This window comes from Meriones unguiculatus, chromosome 6 (genome assembly GCF_030254825.1).
Source record: "Meriones unguiculatus strain TT.TT164.6M chromosome 6, Bangor_MerUng_6.1, whole genome shotgun sequence".
Classification (NCBI taxonomy): Eukaryota; Metazoa; Chordata; class Mammalia; order Rodentia; family Muridae; genus Meriones; species Meriones unguiculatus.
The window spans coordinates 56,365,108-56,386,668 of record NC_083354.1 but is presented as its reverse complement, the minus strand read 5'-3'; the positions used below and the strand labels follow the sequence as shown (position 1 = coordinate 56,386,668).

Sequence of the window (21,561 nt, the reverse complement as noted above, 5' to 3'; positions counted from 1 at the left end):
CTTCGACACAATTATGACTTAGTTTTTAGCTACTTGGGAGTCTTGACGTAGCTACTCAGGCCACCAGTTATCAGCTCTGGCCTCACAGTCCCTGGCTCTAAGACACTTCATGTCATAGAGTCTTTCATAGGGCAGTCTCTCTTCCCACCCTCACCCAAGAAAGCATGGATAATGCTAGTGCATACATCTCATTTATTCTTTCACTCTCTTTTATCTTATAGATTCAATGTCACAGTAAGCATAAGCCTTGTGGAAAACCTGGATAGCAAGGGTACTGATGGCTCCACATCTCCCCTCAAAGCTGCACGTAGTGTTCATTGTCTACAGCAACAGAATGTGCCTTCTTTGAGCACTCCTCTGATGTCATGTTCCGGAGAGCACTGTTGTGTCTTCAGTCATATTCCCCGTCTGCCTCACTATTCCCATACGAACTTTGAGCCATATTTTCTAGTATCATGCTTATGCATGGCAGCCATTCTAGATAAATTCATATTAGCAGGGTTTTTTTCTTAATCATTTCTTGGAAATGTGAAACAGCTATATATTTTCTCTTCAGGTAATTATGAAGAAGGCTGTGAATGCAAAGCTTGCCTGACCATTTCAGATGTGTTTGACTCTGGTTATAAGCACCGTGTTGTGTATTTGCTGATGATTCACAGAGTTTCTCATTAATTCCAGTCTCTTTTCTGAATATAAAATTAGTTTCAGTCTTCCTTTCGAACACCTCCATGTATGCAAAGGTAACACTCAAGACACTTAAAAATTCAATATGTTAAACTGACCTTTATCCTCTGCTCAACATATTGTCTACAGTTTTCTGTCCCTAAACAGGATCAGCACCCACCCATCTGCTCAGGTTAGAGGCCCATATGTCAACTCTGGGTCGAAATCATCCTTAGCTTCTCCCAGGTGAGCAAGAATGACCTCACTTAAAACCACACCCTAGTGGTGTCAATTCACTCTTTCACACGTCCAGAGAAGCTCCTTTCTGTGTCTTATAAACTTGTGAAATGATGGCACAGTATTGTGTCCACTTCTCCTGATTCACAGTCATATTCTAACGAATGTGCTGTTTACTTCATTGACAAATCAATTGTATTTCCTCAAACATAACTAATATCTTCCTTCTTCCTCTTCTTTCTCCTCCTCCTCTCCTTTTCCCCTCTTCTTCCTCGTATCTTTTCTGAACATAACTTGAAAACACCTTAATTTACTCATATTTAGCTCCTCAGCATACTGCTCCTGTCCTAGACTTGTTCATAGGATCCTAGAAAATGAACATTCTAGGTAAAAGGGAAAACGCCTTCCTCCAGCCTCCTGGAAACCATGTCTCCATTCCAGGGAACTGCATCTGAAGGCTTTGTGAATGGCTCTCTTTGTGAGAAGCTCCAAGGAGAAGCTCCTGGCAAGGACCAGTGTGTAACAGAATCTGCAGCCATGGCTCCTGGGGCTCTTCTTTAGGTGAGTCTTTTCCTCTAGCATAACATTATGTATGCCCACAGTAGGTTTTTCTTTCCCTTTGTCCTTAACAGGTGCGGTGATGATATAATAAAATTCTTTTCATGATTCTGAGATGCATTTATTAGAAATGCATGATGAGATTAATACGATGATTCCTGAAGCAACTCAAAACTCAGGAAAGTTTTAAGAAAGGCTTAATAGAGAGCATACTGTCTCTTGAAGCACAAAATTATTCTCAAAAAAGCACATTATATCCTCTGACTCAGAAAACAGCCCTTGCAAGAATGGATCAGAGAAGTTAATGAATACACATAAACAAAAGGACATTCCTTCAGGAACAAGGAAGTCCTCTGTGTAGGTACCAGAACATCAGGCAGTCAGAAAACAGAAAAGGTTGACCAAGAGTTAACCAGCTCTCATGCCAACAGATTAAATCTTCTTGTCTTGGCTGTGGTTGTGAAGGACAGAAATATAGATACTGTCAGTGTAGATTCAGATAAAAACTTGCAAAGCTCATTGTACAGGCTTCCAGTTAGGTATTTAAAAGACAGTGTACTAACCACAGTGACCACAGAGATGTGCTTATCTATGGGGGCATAAGGTTAAATATCTCCCTAGGGAAATAAAGCACATGAGAAAGAAATTTATAAAAAAAAAAAAAAATTTTCCAGAGTGGTTGTACAAGTTTACATTTCTACCAGCAGAGCAGTGGAGGAGGGTTCCCCTTTCTCCACAACCTCTCCAGCATGTGCTTTCACTTGAGTTTTTGATCTTAGCCATTCTGATAGGTGTAAGGTGAAATCTCAGGGTTGTTTTGATTTGCATTTCCCTGATGACTAAGGATGCTGAGCATTTCTTAAGTGTTTCTCTGCCATTCAATATTCCTCTATTGAAAATTCTGTTTAGTTCTCAGACAGTTAGGAATACCTCTTCCTCAAGATCCAGCCATACCACTTCTAGGCATATATCCAAAAAAGGCTCAAGTACACAATAAGGATATTTGCTCAACCATGTTTGTAGCAGCTTTATTTGTAATAGCCAGAAGCAGGAAACAACCAAGGTGCCCCTCAACTGAGGAATGGAAATGGAAAGTATGGTACATCTACACAATGGAATACTATACTCACTCATATGGACATATAATATAGGATAAACTTACTAAAATCTGTACACCTAAAGAAACTAATCAAGAGGGAGAATTCTGGCTAAAATGCTCAATCTCTGTCCAGAAAGGCAAAGAGGATGGACATCAGAAGAAGGAGAAAACAGGGAACAAGTTAAGAGCCTGCCACAGAGGGCCTCTGAAAGGCTCTGCCCTGCAGACTATCAAAGCAGATGCTGAGACTTATGGCCAACTGTTGGGCAGAGTGCAAGGAAACTTATGAAAGAAGTGGGAGTTAGTAAGACCTGGAGGAGACAGAAGATCCACAAGGAGACCAACAGATCCAATAATCTGAGCACATGGGTCTTCCCTAGACTGATATTCCAACTAAGTAGCATGCATGGAGATAACCCAGAACCCCTGCACAGATGTAGCCCATGACAGCTCAGTCTCCTAGTGGGTTCCATAGTAATGGGAACAGGGACTGCTTCTGACATGAACTGATTGGCCTACTCTTTGATCACCTCCCCCTGAGGGGGGAGCAGCCTTACCAGGCCACAGAGGAAGACAATGCAGCCACTCCTGATGAGACCTAACAGACTAGGATGGGAAGGAAGGAAAAGAAGTCCTCCCCTACCAGCGGACTTGGGGAGGGGCATCCATGGATAAGGAGGAGGAAGGGCAGAATTGGGAGGGGAGGAGGGAGGGAACTACAGAGGGGATACAAAGTAAATAAAGTGTAATTAACAAAAATTTAAAAATAAAAAACGTTTTAGAGAATCTAGTTTCTTGAAACATAGTTGAGAAAATAAAAGTAAAATTCTATGCTTTGTGACTCTGAAATGAAATAAATACAAAGAGGCTTGAGATATTTGGGGTCATCTCCTTCACAGCAAATGCTCATTTCCTTTGTTATGCTGAGGCTGCATCTCCATCCCCAGAGGCCCCCCCCAACACAGAGAACCTGAACTCTGTTCAGCACCCTCATTTATTTTATTTTTAATTTAACACAAATTACCACATTGCTTATGTTTTGTACATGTTTTTTTAATCATGGGAATTTAAAGATACAGAAGTTGAAAATTTTTATAAAACTTTAACCCTGAAAGTTCTGGAATTCTCTAAATAAATAGAAACCAAATAAACAGTGCCTTTAATTGGAGAACAATATGTTGAATTAGAAGTGAGTATGCTTGCAAAATGAGCTTGACTGGTTCTTGGTGCTCTATTTTAGATGACTCTCTTACTTCTCGCTTAGTGATCCTGGCTTTCTCCTTAGATGGGAAGGCTAAGTCCAACTAATACACAAAATTTCAGAAGACTTTATTTCACTCTTAGGTCCAGCCTGCAGCCTCAGGATACAATACCTCCGTTTGAGACATTGTTTTCTCCTTTGTCTGCACACTGAAGAATGCAGTTTATTTTGGGTCTCAATGACTGAATTCATTCTACCATCACAATGTCTAGGATTCTGCTTGAATTGAGAAATGAGCCTCAGGGGTTTAACTTGGGCCATCCAGAGGTTTTTTGCAAGCCTGTAAGACCTATTCAAGGCAAAATACAGAAAAGAAGTTTGTTGATTTATTTATTTTTGTCTTAAACTTTAGCATTTCTCTGCCTACTTGGCGCCTCACACAAGCAGGAAAACCTGGCTCAAGCTCCATCCCACGGAACCAGGATCCTTATAGTTGTTAGTCAGTCTAATGCAAGGACGCTGTATACACAGTTTTTAAATATAAAGTTTCATATGAAAACAAAGTTTCTTTTCTGTTACAATACACATGCACAGCCTTCTATGTAAGATTATGCTAATAACACAAGCAGCAAAACTGTAAAGTAGATTCCACAATAGGTATGTCAGTGAGTAAATGTCCTCTCTCCTTTCTGTCACTTGAGAAGCTTATCATTTCCAAACAAGCTGCCTTTGCCCTAACCTCAGTGAGACGGACATGGCACTGTGTCTTCATGAAAACAGCCAGCTAACAACTTGCTTGTTTCTCAGCTTTTTAGTCATCTTAATAATTTGACCAATTTTGCAATGTTTTGTTTGTCCACACAGTTGCGAGTTGACATTCCATAGTAGCCCTGCTCCGTGTTGCACTATTGCTTACCTTTAGATGAGGGAGGTGCTCTTGAGGCTCCACCCCTACCTCCTGAACTATTTGCTACATCTGGATCCAAGAGGGGCAGAGAGTATCTTCAATTACTCGCCAGGCACCAACAGGTGGCTAAATACCTGTGATCTCATGGGTGCCCTGATTGAACTCAGTGGGTCACGAAACAACGAAGTCATGAATGTGATAGGGACTTGTGGGGACCAGTAGAGTTAACAGGATGGAGAGAGATGGGAGGAGTTTGGAGTGAGAGTATCAGAATGCAGTATGTGCCTACACGAAATTCTCAAAAAAGAACAAAACTAAAAGTTGCGAAATTGTACCTTAATTGACATATTAAAACACTAACTATATGTGTTAATGCTATTGCCTGTACCATTTCCATATCGAGAAGCCTTGTGCAGTGTGTAAGTCATGTTAAAGATGCCTTCTTCTGTAATCAGAAGTCATTTCTCCATTGTTAAAAATACTCAAAATCATTCCACCCAGCTATCTTAAAAGTTTATTGGTATCATTTACTTCCAACTATGTATGTTTAACTACAGTTGTAAGCTAAAAGCAGATGAGTTTTATACCATAAAGCATTATTTTTAAAAACGTTTCGCTGCGGCTGTGTTAAAATACAATAATAGTAACGAACATTAGTTGTGTGCTAGGTGATGAACATTAGCTGTGTGGCAACCGTGTGCAGGCAATTTTGTAATCACGTATTTCCAAATATATCTGGGAAGTAGAATTTAGATCATCATTTTTTTCTAATAGAGAAATGTTAAGTAAAATAAGTGTCTTAAGTATCTCATCCAACATTATAAAACTGCTAAGAGTATGTACATATATTTGCATAAACAGGCTTTTATATAGAAAACTGTATATTTTAATAAACTCATATCTCAAAGCACAGCTTTCCTATTAACTAACTATGTTCCTAAAATAAACTTTAAAATGCAGTCTTGATTTAACCTGAATCTATGGATTATTTTTAATGTAATGACAATTGCAACATATTTACTACAGTTTTTTTCTGACTTCGTGTACAGGTTAACTACCATTCATAAATAGTTGTATTCAAGAGAATAAATGTAGACTATATACTCAGGTAGCCTCTTAGTTTAATTTCTCTATAATCTTGACAAAGAAAGAAACATCTTAATGACTTAAAACACTCTAAATTATCAGACTCATTGAATATTCCAAAGGCCCCAATTGTCAGAAAAGATAAGATTTGGTGGGTTTAATACAATTGCCTCCTCAAGAAAATTTCAATTTTTGGGAATTGAAGTTGATCCTCCCATCAATTCTGCAGAACATTTGAAACTTGAAAACGTTTTGATGAGTACTTGAATAGCAAATTTGCAGTTTTATTAAAGTTGAATCTCTAAGACATTTATTCTGATTAATACAGGAATCAGTTCATCCTGGGCCTCTGGGAGTAGGTTCTAAGGATCATTGCTCTGTGGGGTAGTGCTGGCAGTCCGAAGTGCAGGCAGATTTTACTGATACCCCTAGACAATGGGATCTTATGCTGTGAGGTAAGTTAACCACTGAAGCCCTAACTTCTACAAGATAGCATCTAATGAACATGAGGTTACCCTGGACTTTCTGGTAAATTGTATGGTATAATGACGTTTGGTCATAAAACGTATTGGGGGCTAGCAAGATGATTCAACTGGCAAAGTGTCTTGAAGCCAAGGCTGGCAATCTAAGTTTAATCCCCAGTGTCACAGGACAGAGGAGAGAAACTGACTCTAACAAGTTGTCCTCCGCATGTGTACATGATATGGGTGTGTTCCCACTTTACAAAAGTAATGCTAAATAAATATAACATATTTCTTTAAAAAACAGCTGATGAGCTTAACTTGATCAATGATGTCACCAAAAGACAGGCAAGCTATAATAAAGTTTATGCATTATCTTCCCCCAAACAAAGCAAGATATCCCCATTTCTGGTCCTTCATTTTATTACGGCCTCTTTGAATAATATTTTTTCAGAAGAGCAAGAGGAGATAGATTTCTACATCTTCCAAAGCAGAGATCACACACAATGATCACAGAGATGTAATTTGGAAAGATAATAAGATTCCATGACTTCAGCACAGTTAGGAAATGAGCAGGTAAAACAAATTTATCCTATGAAAGGCAATGTGTACAAAGAGGGGCTGGAACCAAGGGCAGAGTAGCTTAGGAGGTGAGACTTCCATGAGTTTTAAAAATTTATCTATTGTTTTATTAATTACAGCTTATTAACTTTCTACCTCAGCTGTAGCCCCCTTCCTAGTCCTCTCCCAATCTCATCCTCCCTCCCTCATCTCCTCTCATGCCCTATCCCAAGTCCTCCTCCTTTTCCCTCTAATCCTAGTCTATCAGTGCTCATCAAGACTGGCTGACTGGCTGCATTCTCTTCTACTGTGACTTGGGGGAGTTGATCAAAGAGCAGGCCGCTGAGTTCATGTCAGAGACAGTCCCTGTTCCCATTACTAGGGAACCTACTTGGATACTGAGTTGCCATGGCTTACATTTGTGCAGGGGTTCTAGGTTATCCCCATGAATGGGCATTGGTTGGAGTATCAGTCTCAGAAAGGTCCCCTGTGCCCAGATTTTTTTCTCTTTCTCCTTGTGGAGCTCCTGTCCCCTCCAAATCTTTCTAGCTCTCCCTTCTTTCTTAAGATTCCTTGCTCTCTGCCCAAAGTTTGGCCATGAGTCTCAGCTTAAGATCAAAACCTCAAGTGACAACACATGCTGGAGAGGTTGTGGAGAAAGGGGAACCCTCCTCCTTTGCTGGTGGGAATGTAAATTTATCCAACCACTTCGGAAAGCAATCTGATGCTTTCTCAGACAATTAGGAATAGTGCTTACCCAAGATGCAGATATACCACTCCTAGGCATATATCCAGAAGATTCTCAAGTATGAAACAAGGACATTTGCTTAACCATGTTCGTAGCATCTTTATTTGTAATAACCAGAATCTGGAAACAACCCAGATGTCCACATGCAATGCAATATTACTCAGCAATTAAAAACAAGGAAATCATGAAATTTGCAGGTAAATGGTGGAAACTAGGAAAAAATCATCCGAAGTATCCCAGAAGCAGAATGACACACATGGTTTATACTCACTTATAAGTGGATATTAGACATATAATATAGGATAAATGTACTAAAATCTCTACACCTAAAGAAGCTAAGCAAGAAGGAGGACCCTGGGTAAGATGATCAATCCTCATTTCAAAAAGGCAAATGGGATGCACATCAGAAGAGGAAGAAAACTGGGAACAGGACAGGAGCCTGCTGCAGAAGGCCTCTGAAAGATTGTACCCTGCAGCATTTAAAAGCAGAGGCTTCCATGAGTCTTAATCCTTAGCTGTAATACAAAGTGGAAGCAGAGTGCCACCCTCTTAGAAGAGAGCACTGTTTATATTGTAACCACTTAATATTTGTTTTGCCTTACGTCATTTAGAAACAAGTTATTGCTTGACACATATCCTCCTTATGAGTGGAGGATTGGAAAGGACTAAGATCAGAGGCATTGAGCAGGAAAATAACTCCAGTTCTGTTTACCCAAAGCCCTCATGCACATATCACAGGCAGATAGCATTAAAGGGTGCAATGTCCTGCATGTCCTGCATACTTTGTCACTTATCATTAAATTCACAAGCACCACGCTGGACAGCCTCTTCTTTAAAGTTTTACAACTGAGTACAAGCTGTGAGTTATACAGATATTTATGCCTTACACTGAGAATGTATCAGTTTGGAGTTTTGACTCAAAAGCATATGTTCTTTAGTTACATACAGGCCATGTGTATATATGTGTATATAAGTACTGAAATACAAACACATACACAGAACACTTACTGCTATTACCAATTATTAAGAACATTATAAACCAAACAGATTTCATCATGATTTTGCTAGTTGTGATAATTAGCTCAGCTATTCTGATGTTGTAAACGTTACATACATTTTCCACTGCTTGATAAGCCATATTTTTCTTATTCTTTCACACTTTTAAAATGCAATTTTATAAAATAAGAAATTCATTTGTTTTTATCTCTTATTTTTTTTTCTTTTTTTAAAAGTTTAATTAAGTCATTTGGATCAAATTTAAAGAAAACTGAAATTACATATTAACATTTATTTTTCTCTCTGCTTTTTAAAAATTTAGATTTTTTTTCTTTTTTTTTATTTTATTTTATTTTTATCAGTTACATTTTATTAACTCTGTATCCCAGCCGTGTCCCAATCCCTCATTCCCTCCCAGTCCCTCCCTCCCTCCCTCATCTCCACCGTGCCCCTTTCCAAGTCCACTGATAGGGGGGACCTCCTCCCCATTCATCTGATCCTGTTTTATCAGGTATCTTCAGGACTGGCTGCAAAGCCCTCCTCTGTGGCCTAACAGGACTGCTCCTCCCTTCGGGGGTGGGGAAACCAAAGAGCCAGTCATTGAGTTCCTGTTAGAAATAGTCCCTGTTCCCCTCACTTTGGGAAACCAATTGGTTACTGAGCTACCACAGGCTACATCTGAGTGGAGGTTCTAGGTTATATCCATACATGGTCTTTGGTTGAATGTCAGTCTCAGAAAAGACCCTGTGCCCAGATATATTTGGTCCTTGTGGAGCTCCTATCCTTTCCCCATCAGACTAACTCCCCTTCTTTCTTATGATTCCCTGTACTCTGCCAAAGGTTTGGTCATGAGTCTTTGCTTTGAAAACACTGCTAGTTAGAGTCTTTCAGATGCACTCAGTAGACTCCTGTCATACGTTCAATGCACATCCCATCTGTCTTTCTAAACGAGGATTGGCTCTAAGAGCAACAATCAATAAATGGGACGTCATGAAACTGAAAAGTTTCTGTAAAGCAAAGGATACCGTCATCAAAACAAAACGACTGCCTACAGATTGGGAAAGAATCTTCACTAACCCTTTATCTGACAGAGGAATAATATCCAGTATATACAAAGAACTAAAGAAGCTGAAAAGCAGCAAACCAAGTAATCCAATTAAAAAATGGGGAACAGAGCTAAACAGAGAATTCTCGACAGAGGAATATCGAATGGCAGAAAAACACTTAAAGAAATGCTCATCCTCATTAGCCATCAGGGAAATGCAAATCAAAACAACCCTGAGATATCACCTTACACCCATCAGAATGGCCAAGATGAAAAACTCAAGCGATAACACATGCTGGAGAGGTTGTGGAGAAAGGGGAACCCTGCTCCACTGCTGGTGGGAATGTAAACTGGTACAACCACTCTGGAAAGCTATCTGGCGCTTTCTAAGACAAATAGGAATAGTGCTTCCTCCAGACCCAGCTATACCACTGCTAGGTATATACCCAAAGTTTGTTCAAGTACACAAAAAGGACACTTGCTCAACCATGTTTATAGCAGCTCTATTTGTAATAGCCAGAACCTGGAAACAACCCAGATGTCCATCAACGGTGGAATGGGTACAGAAATTGTGGTATTTTTATACAATGGAACACTACTCAGCAATCAAAAAGGAGGAAATCATGAAATTTGCAGGCAAATGGTGGGATCTAGAAAAGATCATTCTGAGTGAAATATCCCAGAAGGAGAAAGACAAACATGGGATATACTCACTTATATAGACCTATAAGATATGATAAACATAATTTTTATCTCTTATTAACTTGTGTATCTCATAAGCTTCAGCAATTAAGATATATGTCGTCTTAGACTTCTGACTATGATCAAGTATAGTGCCTGTTCTTATAAGTTTAATTGTTGAGCTACGTCAGGAAGTCCAGATAGGAAATTCAAACAATAAGCAAGCCCCAAATATTTTGTTTTTTATTCCTTGTGTCCATTATTGTTGATAAGTCAAATAGATTTTTGAGTGGTCAGCACACTTGTAAATAAAATGAAGAAGGTGGTGGTCTAAAAGTCTTTGTCAGATGTATAGATTTTGTGATTATTGCGAGTTTTGGTCATCTGTGAAATGTACTTTTTTTTTTTTTGTAAAAGAGTCTAGCCTATAGTCATATAAACTTCTTGTAAATAGTCCTGGTTCTTCTATAGAGGGCAAAATAGCAAATGCGGAAATGACTTTTTCTCATAATTCAGTGCTTTTTGAAAATTTCAAATGCTCCAAAGGATACACAATTCTACACTCAATTCCGTTTTATTTTACTGAATGCATTGAGTCATTCTTTTTTCCCTCTTTTTTTCCACCTGCTTCCAGGTAACAAAATCAACATATTGTCTCTGTAAATATTATCTTACAAAGCACACACCAAAAGAACATAAAGAAAAAATAATTACTTTCACTCTGACTATTGTTGTTCTAACTGTGCTGGGGAGAGAGAGATTATCACAGTATTGATTGGACTGTCCTGCCTCAGACGTTTTGCAGCCTGTTTTTATCACACAGGAATAATACAAGCACAGTCTCATGTTAATAATGAGAGAGAGAATGCATCCTATTTTAATTTGCCACGTATTAGCCTAATATTTAAACAAGCCGAGACTGATTAAGTAAGCAACGAATTATTCTGAGAATTACCTACTTTTAATGTATGTGGTTACAAAAATTTTTTGAAATTAACATTGTTTATCTTTAGATTATCGTCTGATTGTGTCAAATTTGTTATTGTGAAAGTCGACTCATGAAGATGTTTTGTCTACACCTGATGTACTTAAACACCTGTTGCACCTTAGAACTCCCATAGGAGTCTCACATCCTGAACCCTTTGTCTAGCTCTTCAACGCTCACCACTCGCTGCATCAACATGTATGCCATTCTTACGAGCACAGCAGATCGTCTCACAGACATGGTCGCCCGTCTCAACTTTTAATTCTCGCTTTCTTTCTCTGTGCGCAAATACTCCATGAATAACGTCCTACGGAAAGGTGGTGGTGTGTCTTTCTTTCTCATTCCCAGAAAAATATTAAGGAAAAATTTCATGCATCATTCTGGGAACTATATCGTTTTCTGTTCAATCTGTCTTCTTGGATATTGAACAGATTTAGTTCTTACTATAACTACTTGAATATTACGGTTTTTATTTATAGCTTATATTTATATACAAAACTATTGTAGCTAATCCTTTAATCCCTTGATTTTAGACTTAGTCTATATACACTTAAAGGATTAATATAATAAGTCAGTGACATGAATAGGATCAAGGGAATGCTTTCACGTGATATTGGCTACTCACCAAGTGTGAGTAAAACAGCATGCATTTTTGTAGTTCTTAAAGCATTTAAAGAAAGAAAATGCAAGTAGACATTTCCGATACTCGGCGGAGTCCACATTCTCTCAAATACCTTTAAGCTCCATTTAAATTTTATCTATTTCATATAAAATAATTATAGTTTTCTTTCCTGCAAATAAAAGCTTATAGTAATAAAAATACGTGAACGTTAATCTTCTTATGGAATAACTGTAGCAGTTTTTATTAGGGTAGAATTCAAATAGCCAGGGCCTGTATTTAGCCTGTCCTTTGATGACAAACCCAGAGAGCTAAGGGTAGCAACGAGCACCTTTGAAAAAAACTTTAAAGAATTAAATCCCACAGCTGCTGCCCAATAAACTGCACTGTATAAGTCAAATAACAACCACCTGGAGACAAAATTAATAACCAGGTTAAAATTTTCAGAAAAATTGAAAAGAAGGACCCATACCGAGCAGTCCAAAGCACTAAAAATTCCCAGAGGGGCAAGCAAAGCAGTGAGTAACCCCAGTAGATGTAAACAGCGGTAGCTGAGGAGAAGTCAGGGTGTGGGTCCTGCCATGGGAGCTAAGAGGCATGGCAAGAGAAAAGGGCAAAACACCTCATTTTAAAAGGTATCAAAAGAGCAAGAGACCAACTTAACAACAAATTTCTGCCGCTTTATGGCCATTATTTATTAGACACACTGCTGCTACCCAGGAACCCTAGGAACACAGTTAAACTATGCGCAGACGCTTTTGATCGAGTGGAGCTCTATAATTAACATGGTGTGCCTGGGTGAGAAACGGTAGACACGCATGTGGGTGCTTGCACACACGCACACACGCACACACGCACACGCACACGCACAGCCCAACATGACAAACCTGGAGAGTGTCAGAAGTGCGGTTTTCTCTTTTACATTAATGACAGAGTAAAGTGGTTGTTGGAGACAGAACCACAGAGGCAGGGGGAAACTGATGTTGCTGGTGGCCAAAAAAACGTAATCATGCCAATCAGATTGCCGAAGGTATGAGTCACAGAATCCAACAGAATCGTATCTACAAACAGTTATGAGAGTTTGGACAAAAGGCTAGAATAAAAATAATTTTGTGGTCCAGATCAACCAAAATCTTTGTAGGTGACTTTATATGGAAAATTCCAGAGGGTTCCCAAGTCTAGAATAACATTTTGGTTTTAAACACCAAACTGGGGTAGTTAAATAGCCCAGAGGTTTGTTTTTTGTTTTGTTTTGTTTTGTTTTTAAATTCCTGAGGTGCTTTCAGAGACACAGCAAACTCAGAAGTAACCACCAAATTTTTCCCCAGGTCATGAAATTCAGCCTGAAACAGACTATGCAATCTTTCTGATAGCAGGGGCCATATTCTCTCAGATATTTGTACTATAATTGGGCTGTCTCTATTTGAATTCAGAACTAAGGAAGAAAAGCAGCAATTTTGTTAAGCCATTAATTTGCCTGTGTTGTATGAAAAAGTACACCTCATAGGCAGATCTGGAAGTTAAGAATGAGACAGGAGAGAAAAAAGACAACTTTGCACAAGGATGGAAAGAGCCATCTTCCTGAATGCATTAAAATTTCCAAAATGTCTGTTTTGCAAAAATTCAAGGGATAATTGTTCTTAAAATGATTTTCATAATCTTCTATGTGAGATACAAAGTTTTCCCTTGAGGACATCTGGGAGGGTGTGTTTGCAAAACATTTGGTCTAAGAATTGTGAAACAGGAAATAATATCAGAATATCATGCCTGCAAGGAATTGAGGATGGGATGACATCCCTAGAGCCCACTCAAAGCACTGGATTTCTGTGAGTCACTACCTCCTTTAACTTTCCATAGCTTCCTCAAACTACAAATTAAGAATCCCTAGTCTAAAAATTAAAAATCTAAAATGCGTCAAAACATGAAAAAATTTTAAGTACCAACGTTCTGCCACAGAATTAAATCCTATAGCTTCTCCCAGGGAAGAGGCTATAGTAAATTCACAGATTTAAAAAAAAATGTATAATCTCTAGAGAAATACATGCTTTTGAAAACCACCTTTAGGTAATATATAGAAGTTGTATGTGTGCGTGTGTGTGTTTATGGAAAATTTTCAAACTCTGAAATCTGAAATTTCTGAAATCTCTAACACTTCCCCTAAGCAATTTAGTTTTGGCATGTCCACATAATGTTGATTCTTATGACATAATTGGGTGTTGCAATATATGGCTACAGGACCAGACGACCCCTTTAGAATCAAACCAGCATCCACGCCATGCATTAGACACGCAAAGCATCCACAGTAGTCACTGTGTGAGACATTCTTGATGAGGTACCTCTTTTTCTCTGAAGGAAACAAAAGAGACTCTCTGAGGACATTCAGAAGACAAGAACATCAAGTGCTGAACAAGAATGGTCACCAAAGGAAAGCTTATGACACGTTAGGCTGCTCCAATAATCTGTTCTTACGTTCATGGAAGACCCACTGGAATCGATTTCCAAGTTTACTTCTCCCAGTTAAACATTGCAATACCCCATGTCTATTCTCAAACTTCCACTAATTATATGTCACATTAAAAACCGCTGTTAAGGTTAATGAATGGCCATGTTACTTCTTTGACTTTAGGCACATGAGCATCAGAGATATAAAAGCAGGGATAAGGGCAACTCAGAAGAACACACATTCATTTCCAGGGATAGAACATTTTGGTAAGATGCTTTGAGAAAGCTGCCTTTGTCCAGGGAAAAGCAGGAGGAAGATGGGCAAACACAACTATATTCTATCTTTTGTACATCGGATCTATCAAATCAACAGGCATTGGTTTATATTTTTAAAAAAGAAGCATGAATCAAAATCTCTATTAATTGAGAAATTAATTTGTAGTAACTGTCTGAATTCATTAGTGAATATGCAATGTCTCTAGATGCAATTTGAAATGTAGGTGTTCTGAAAGCTTATTTTAGAGAACATATTTTGATACATGTATGTAAGATTGTGTTTTATCATATATGTTACTTCATGACAGCACACGTGATTTTTTCCCCTCAGTGACAACTTAGAGTTGTCATACAGTTATGCAGCTGGCTTTGCTCCTGACCTGCACTTAAATGACACTCACAGTCAGACTGCAAAGCGCTGGCCTTTGGGTAACTGTTAGAGAGGAATTGCCTTAGCTCTGTCGTTTTGGATGATACCGATGGTTGCTTTGTTTTTCACTTAGGTGGAAGTTTGGGACAGAATTGTGAGTAGCTCATAACAGAGCATGAATTTAAAAGAGCTCAGGGTATTCTCTGTTTATATTCCAGTTTCAGTAGTATCTGTATTTTCCTTCTGTGTGATCTTCAGCATCCTACAGTAGATTCATAAAGCACACCAGCCATCTAGCTCCCATGCCCTTGTTCTATAAAAGTAAAATTGTCACCACTGATTGTTCTTCTTCATTGTATGTGGGAGGGTGATATAGAAAGAAAGAAAGAGAGAGAGAGAGAGAAAGAAAGAAAGAAAGAAAGAAAGAAAGAAAGAAAGAAAGAAAGAAAGAAAGAAAAAGAAAGAAGGAAGGAAAACATTGCTTTGAACTGTTTTTTTTCTTTTTAGTTCCATTCTGTCCATAGTGAATTTCTGGTCCTTGTATCTGCTCTTTTACCTCCGAAGAAGCAGAGTCCCCCACTTCTCCCCTGACACCTGCAGTGTTCATCAGCACCTCGCCACTCCTCAGTGGATAGATAGAGAGTCACGGTCCCTTGTGATAGAATCTTGTTTGTAGCTTCCAGATTGAAATTCCTTTGCAAACTTCCTCACAAACTATAAAGTTCAATTTCTCCCAGTTGCCAAGGAAACAGGCTGAGACTGTGAGACCAGTGGCCATGGGGTCAGCCCTGTCACGGCTGCCACCTCTCTCCAGGCAGACACAGCCAGAAATCTATGTCCCTAAACGGGAGCAGTTGCATTCCTGTTGTACACAACACGCAGTTTTCTTTGACAAAATTAAAAAAAAAAAACTGTTATTGGAATAATGATCAAAATTACTATCATTAGCCCTTAAGAATTTAACAGTATGAAACCTCATGTATTAAAATTTTTACTCAAAGAAGTACATTTAACTTGGTGAGTCAATTGAATATGAATAAAATATGACCCACTGCTATAGGTCCACAATGAAAGATCTGAAATAAATTGAAAAATAACCCATTAGCTTAGCGTTCCAAGTAACCCGCTCCCTTCTCTTGTGAATTTTGCCTGGGATGGATGGACGGATTGATTCTGTCTTGGCACCAGATCTCAGTTATGTTTTTCCTTCTAAATCTCCACATCAAATGTAAGTCTCACTCTCTGTCCTCAAAGAAGCAATTGTTTCTCCCCCCACTTCTACTCTGCTCCTCTTCTACCCACACACCCAGTGCCACCACCGCTCAGCCAGAGGTTGGACAATTTCCCCTGCTACAAACACATTTCTTAGAAGAGAATGCAGACTTGTCTCCTTGGTAACATTTCCAGTGAAAAGTTTTCACGTGATTTACCGACTAGAGAAATAGTTAATAGGCAAATCCCAGGTTTGAAGGGTGTCTTCTGACTTAAATGGCAATTTATTAAATCTCATCTGACACCAAAACTCAGTCTGACCTCGACCTAGATACATGTCAAGTGATATTTGGGTTAGTGAAAGCGAAAGAGAGAACGCTACATGCAAACACAATTTGCATCTTATGTAGTCACTGCAGGGATCAGACTACACAGGTTTAAATATTTATGTGTGCAGCTGTTTAGATTTAAAATTGAAATGTTCTTTTGCTTTCTCTTCATGTGGCTTACTCTTCCTTCCAGATCAGATCCTACCTTTTCACAAGGCCACCTCTGATGTGTCTCCCGGAGCTCATTGCTGAGCAACACGTTTTTCTGTAGCTACAATTGTTTCACCTCCCCATAATGCACGCTACAGTCTGTGAGTACACACACACACACACAATTTGCTTAATGTTTTCTGAAGGGTACAAGATAGCAATTTTAGGCTTAAAAATATGTGAATGTGTGAAATATGTGAATAAATGAAATACCAACCATAATATTTCATTTAAGCACATGAGATAGTAAGCCCCGTGTGGTGACGCACACCTACAAAGCTTGCTCCTGGGATCAGAGGTTCAAGGGGTTCATCTTCAGCTTCATAGCAATTTGAGGACAGCCTGTGCTATGGGAAGCCCTAGGTGTAGGGGACTGTGGATAAGGAGAAGAGGGAGGAGGGTGGGGCCTGGTGGAGAGGAGGGAAGAGGCTACAATTGGGATGTAAAATGAATAAATTAATAAATAACCTAAAAAATCAAACCCTCAACCTTTTAAAAATCAACATTAACATAAATATTTATGTCCACAGGCATGATGACATAATCACAGAGGAAACTTGTGGATTATCATTAATATACAAAGACAGGAAAGTACGTTATATGTGTGTAATTTCTGCACCTTTTATGAAACAGTCTCTATTTGTGAATCAGATATGAATGACACCTGTAAAGCAAAATGAAAGATGTAATTGTTAGTGCCAGAAGAAGATAAGGAAACCAAATAAGTACTAAATACACAAGAGCCATGGGGGATCTGGTCCTCATGAGGTTTTGAGAGTTAGAATGGTTCCCATGTTCATGAGACTGATGATCTAACCAACCCACCACAGACAATCTCTGAATTTTTTAATGGAAACATTCCAAAAGGCAAAGAATAATGTGGAACAGAGTTGAGGGGTTCCTAGGGGGGAGGTCATTGTGATAGGCAGTTCTTTTTTTTGTTTGTTTTGATCTGTTTGTTGATTCACTTTACATCCCGATCATAGGCCCCTCCCTCCGCTCCTGGTCCCATCCTCCATCTCTTTCCACCCTATCTCCCTCCCATACTCCTCAGACCCTTCAACAACCCACACCAGCAGGTCAAGTCGCATCAAAACTCAATGCATCTTCTTCCCATGTGAACTGGCGAGGCAGCCACACCAGAGGGAAGTGATCAAAAAGCATGCACCAGAGTCCATGTCAGAGACAACTCCCTCTCAGTTTTCTAGGAGACCCACATGAAGACCAAGCTACCCATAGGCTATTTATGTGGAGGGGGCCTAGGTTGAGTCCATGCACGGTCGTTGATTGGTGCTTCAGTCTCTGTGAGCTGTGCTGGGCCCAGGTTCCTTGTCACTGTTAGTCTTCTTGTGGAGCTCCTGTCCTCTCTGGGTTCTTCTATTCTTCCCCCAACTCGTTCACAACTCCCTGCTCTCCGCTCAATGTTTGGCTGTGAGTCTCAGCATCTGATTTGATCTGGTCCTGGCTGGAGCCTCTCAGAGGACAACAATTCTAGGCTCCTGTCAGCAAGCAGAGCAGAGTATCCTTAATAGTGTCAGGGGCTGGCTTTCTCACATGGGGTGGTCTCAGGTTGGGGCAGGCATTTGTCCTCAATCTCTGCTCTATCTTTATCCCTGCACATATTTTTGCCAGAAATTTTTCTGGGTGGGTTCCTTTCCCTCCATTAAAAGTCCTGTTTAGTTAAAGGGTGGCCTCTTCAGTCCTCAGGACCCCTGCTACTTGGAATCTCAGCTAAATAAAGTCACCCCATATCTTCTCAGAAGCCTACCCTGTCCTTCGTCTCCAGCTTGTCAGTGAGATGCCTTTACCCATGGTTTCTTTTTTCTCCGCAAGCCCTCTGTCTTTCCCATCCCACTCTCCCAGGTCTCATCTCCACCCTCATTTCTTTCCTCAATCCCTTTTCTACCTTGATTCCCCTCTTCAATTGCTTCTGCTGTCTATTCTATTTCCCCTTCTGAATGAGTTCTTAGCATCCTCCCTTGGGTCCTCCTTCTTACTTGTCTTCTTTGGACCTGTGAATTGTGGTATGGTTTTCTGGAACTAAATGGCAAATATCTACTTATAAGTGAGTAAATACCATGTGTGTCTTTCTGGGTCTGGGTTACCTTGCTCAGGAGGATATTTTCTAGTTCCATTCATTTGCCTGCAAATTTCATGATTTCCTTGCAATAATCCATCATGTAAATGTACCACAGTTTTTTAATCCATTCTTCTTTGAAGGACATCTGGGGTATTTCCAGTTTTTGCCTAGTATGAATAAAGCTGCTAAGAACATAGCTAAGTGTCCTTGTGATATAGTGAAGAATATATGGGTAAATGCCCAGGAATGGTGTAGCTGGGTCTTGAGGTAGAACTAGTCCCGATTTTCTGAGAAAGTACCAATTTTGATTTCCAAAATGGTAGTAAAAATTTGCACTAGCACCAGCAATGGAGAAGTGTTTTCGTTGTTCTACATCCTAGCCAGCATGTGCTATCATTGAATTTTTGATCTTAGCCATTATGAAGGGTGTAAGAATGAATCTCAGAGCCCTGTTCATTTGCATTTCTCTGATCACTAATGACTTTGAGAATTTCTGTATATGTTTCTCTGCCATTCGAGATTCCTCTGTTGAGAACACTTTGTTTAGTTCTGCACCCCATTTTTAATTGGATTTTTTGGTTTTGGTGTTTAATTTCTTGAGTTCTTCATATATTTTAAATATTAACCTTTTGTCAGATGTAGGTAGCTGAAGTTCTTTTCCCAATCTGCTATTTTGTTCTATTGACAGTGTCCTTTTAAAACAGAAAGGTTGATCAAGGGAATCAAATCAAAGACCCAGAAATAAACCCACACACCTATGGACACTGATTTTTGACAAATACCATACAATGGAAAAAAGAAAGCATCTTCAACAAATGATGGTGATCTAACTGAATATCTATTTGCATTTAGAAGAACGCAACTAGATCTATATTTACAATGCTGTACAAAATTCAAGTCCAGGGGGATCAAAGACCTCAAAATAAAGGTCTCCACAAGGAGAGCAACAGAACCAGAAAATTTGAACACAGGGAACTTCCCAGAGACTCATACTCCAACCAAGGACTATTCATGGAGATAACCCAGAACCCCTGCACAGATGTAGCCCAGGGCAGTTCAGAGTCCAATTGGGTAATTGTGAAATAGTAATGTGAAGAGGGACTGCCTCTGACATAATCTGATTGGCCTGCTCTTTGATCACCTCCCCCTGGGGGGGAACAGCCTTACCAGGCCATAGTAGAGGACAATGCAGCCACTTTTGATGTGAACTGATAGACTAAGATCAGAAAGGAGAGGAGAAGCTCCCCTATCAGTGGACTTGGGGAGTGGCATGCATGCAGAGGGAGGAGGGAGGGGCTTATGGGGGGATGCAGAATGAATAAAGTGTAATTGATGAAAAATTAAAAAAAAAAGATTTGTAAAATCACTCTACAAAAAAAAAAAAAAAAAAAAAACAGATACACTAAATCAAATAGAAGAGAAAGTGGGGAATAACCTTGAACTCATTGGCACAGGAGACAATTTCCTGAACAAAACACCAACAGCTCAGACACTAAGATGAACAATTAATAAATGGAAGCTCATGAAACTGAAAAGCTTCCTTAAAGATAGGCAGTTCTTAGTTATTCAAACATATAAGTAATGAGTGAGTAACAGTGAACTTTTATTGAAAAACAGAATTAAAATTTTCCAATTAAATTTTCTATAAGCCAGTAAGAGTAACCATATTGAGTTCTTCCCAAGAAACAAGCAAACATGAATGAATAAATAAATAATAGTGTTGGTGATTTATGATTAGTTCAGCAGTACAGTACTTGCCTAAAAATTGTGAAGTATTGGTAGCTCTATAGGCTCCCAACAAATACACAAGTATCCATGTGTCTATTGAATCTGTTCTCCTTTCTATCTCTCAAAATCTCATTATAGTACTATAAGGATCAAGGTGAAAACAAAGCTTCTAGGCCACATTCCATGACATGGTCCTCAAGGAATGACCAAGGACTTCTGTGCTTACACTTCGATGCACATGAAAGTGTTGGTGACAAACAACAATTTGGACTGATTGCCATTGACACTGAAATGCAGAATAATGAGATATCTTAAAAGAAACCAGAATTTTGAACCTTCCCCCCAGATTATTTTGGATACCTGCTCTGAGCTACTCACCACAGTAGTTTCCCCTGAGACAAACATTCTTTCTTGTATGTAAGCTCATTAAGACAGGAAGTCAACAAGTCAGACAAGCTACAGGGAAGTTCCCCAAACTGACCCGATTCTCCAGAATCCTCCCCCCACTAAGAGCCAAAAGTAAAGACTGTAAGGGGTCAGTCCCAGAACACGCTGCAAAGACAACATTAGCAGTTTGTAAGAAACAAAGGCCAGCTGGGCTGCCTACTGTCATTGAGTCATTTCTGATCCTGTAAGAAACCCCCAAAAACTCAGAACTCATTTGTTCACCAAGTAGGGCTTTGATGATACCTGCACTTTAGTTCTGTTGTGAGCTCCCTATCTGGCATGAGTAGACGTTTATGCATATACTGTATCTCCCCAGGTAAAGTCTTTCATGAAACATAAGTACTGCTCCTGTGAGCTACAGTGTGCATGACGCATATGAGATAAACAGGTAAGTTGATGTAAGGCTGTTATCCCCAATATGCACGTGCAACCCTGTATTTTATCTCATTTCTTTAACTCCTTGCCTTTAGGAAGTCCTAAATAAGACACTAGAACTCCCCTGGGAATCATTTGAATAGCCTCCCCTTTCAGTTACAGCTTAATCCCTAACATCCTAACTAGACATAGTACCAACATTCGTAATCAGTTACTTTGTAAGATCATGTATTTATCTACGTATG

At 39.3% G+C, this 21,561-nt stretch overlaps 1 long non-coding RNA gene across 1 annotated transcript; it reads left to right on the top strand.

The window, feature by feature from the left end:
• The first annotated feature begins 1,357 nt into the window (after positions 1-1,357).
• On the top strand, positions 1,358-21,329 carry LOC132654508 (uncharacterized). The gene is made up of 4 exons (XR_009592143.1): positions 1,358-1,461; positions 16,670-16,787; positions 17,217-17,277; positions 21,258-21,329. It is a non-coding gene; the product is annotated as an uncharacterized LOC132654508 (long non-coding RNA).
• The last annotated feature ends 232 nt before the right edge of the window (positions 21,330-21,561 follow it).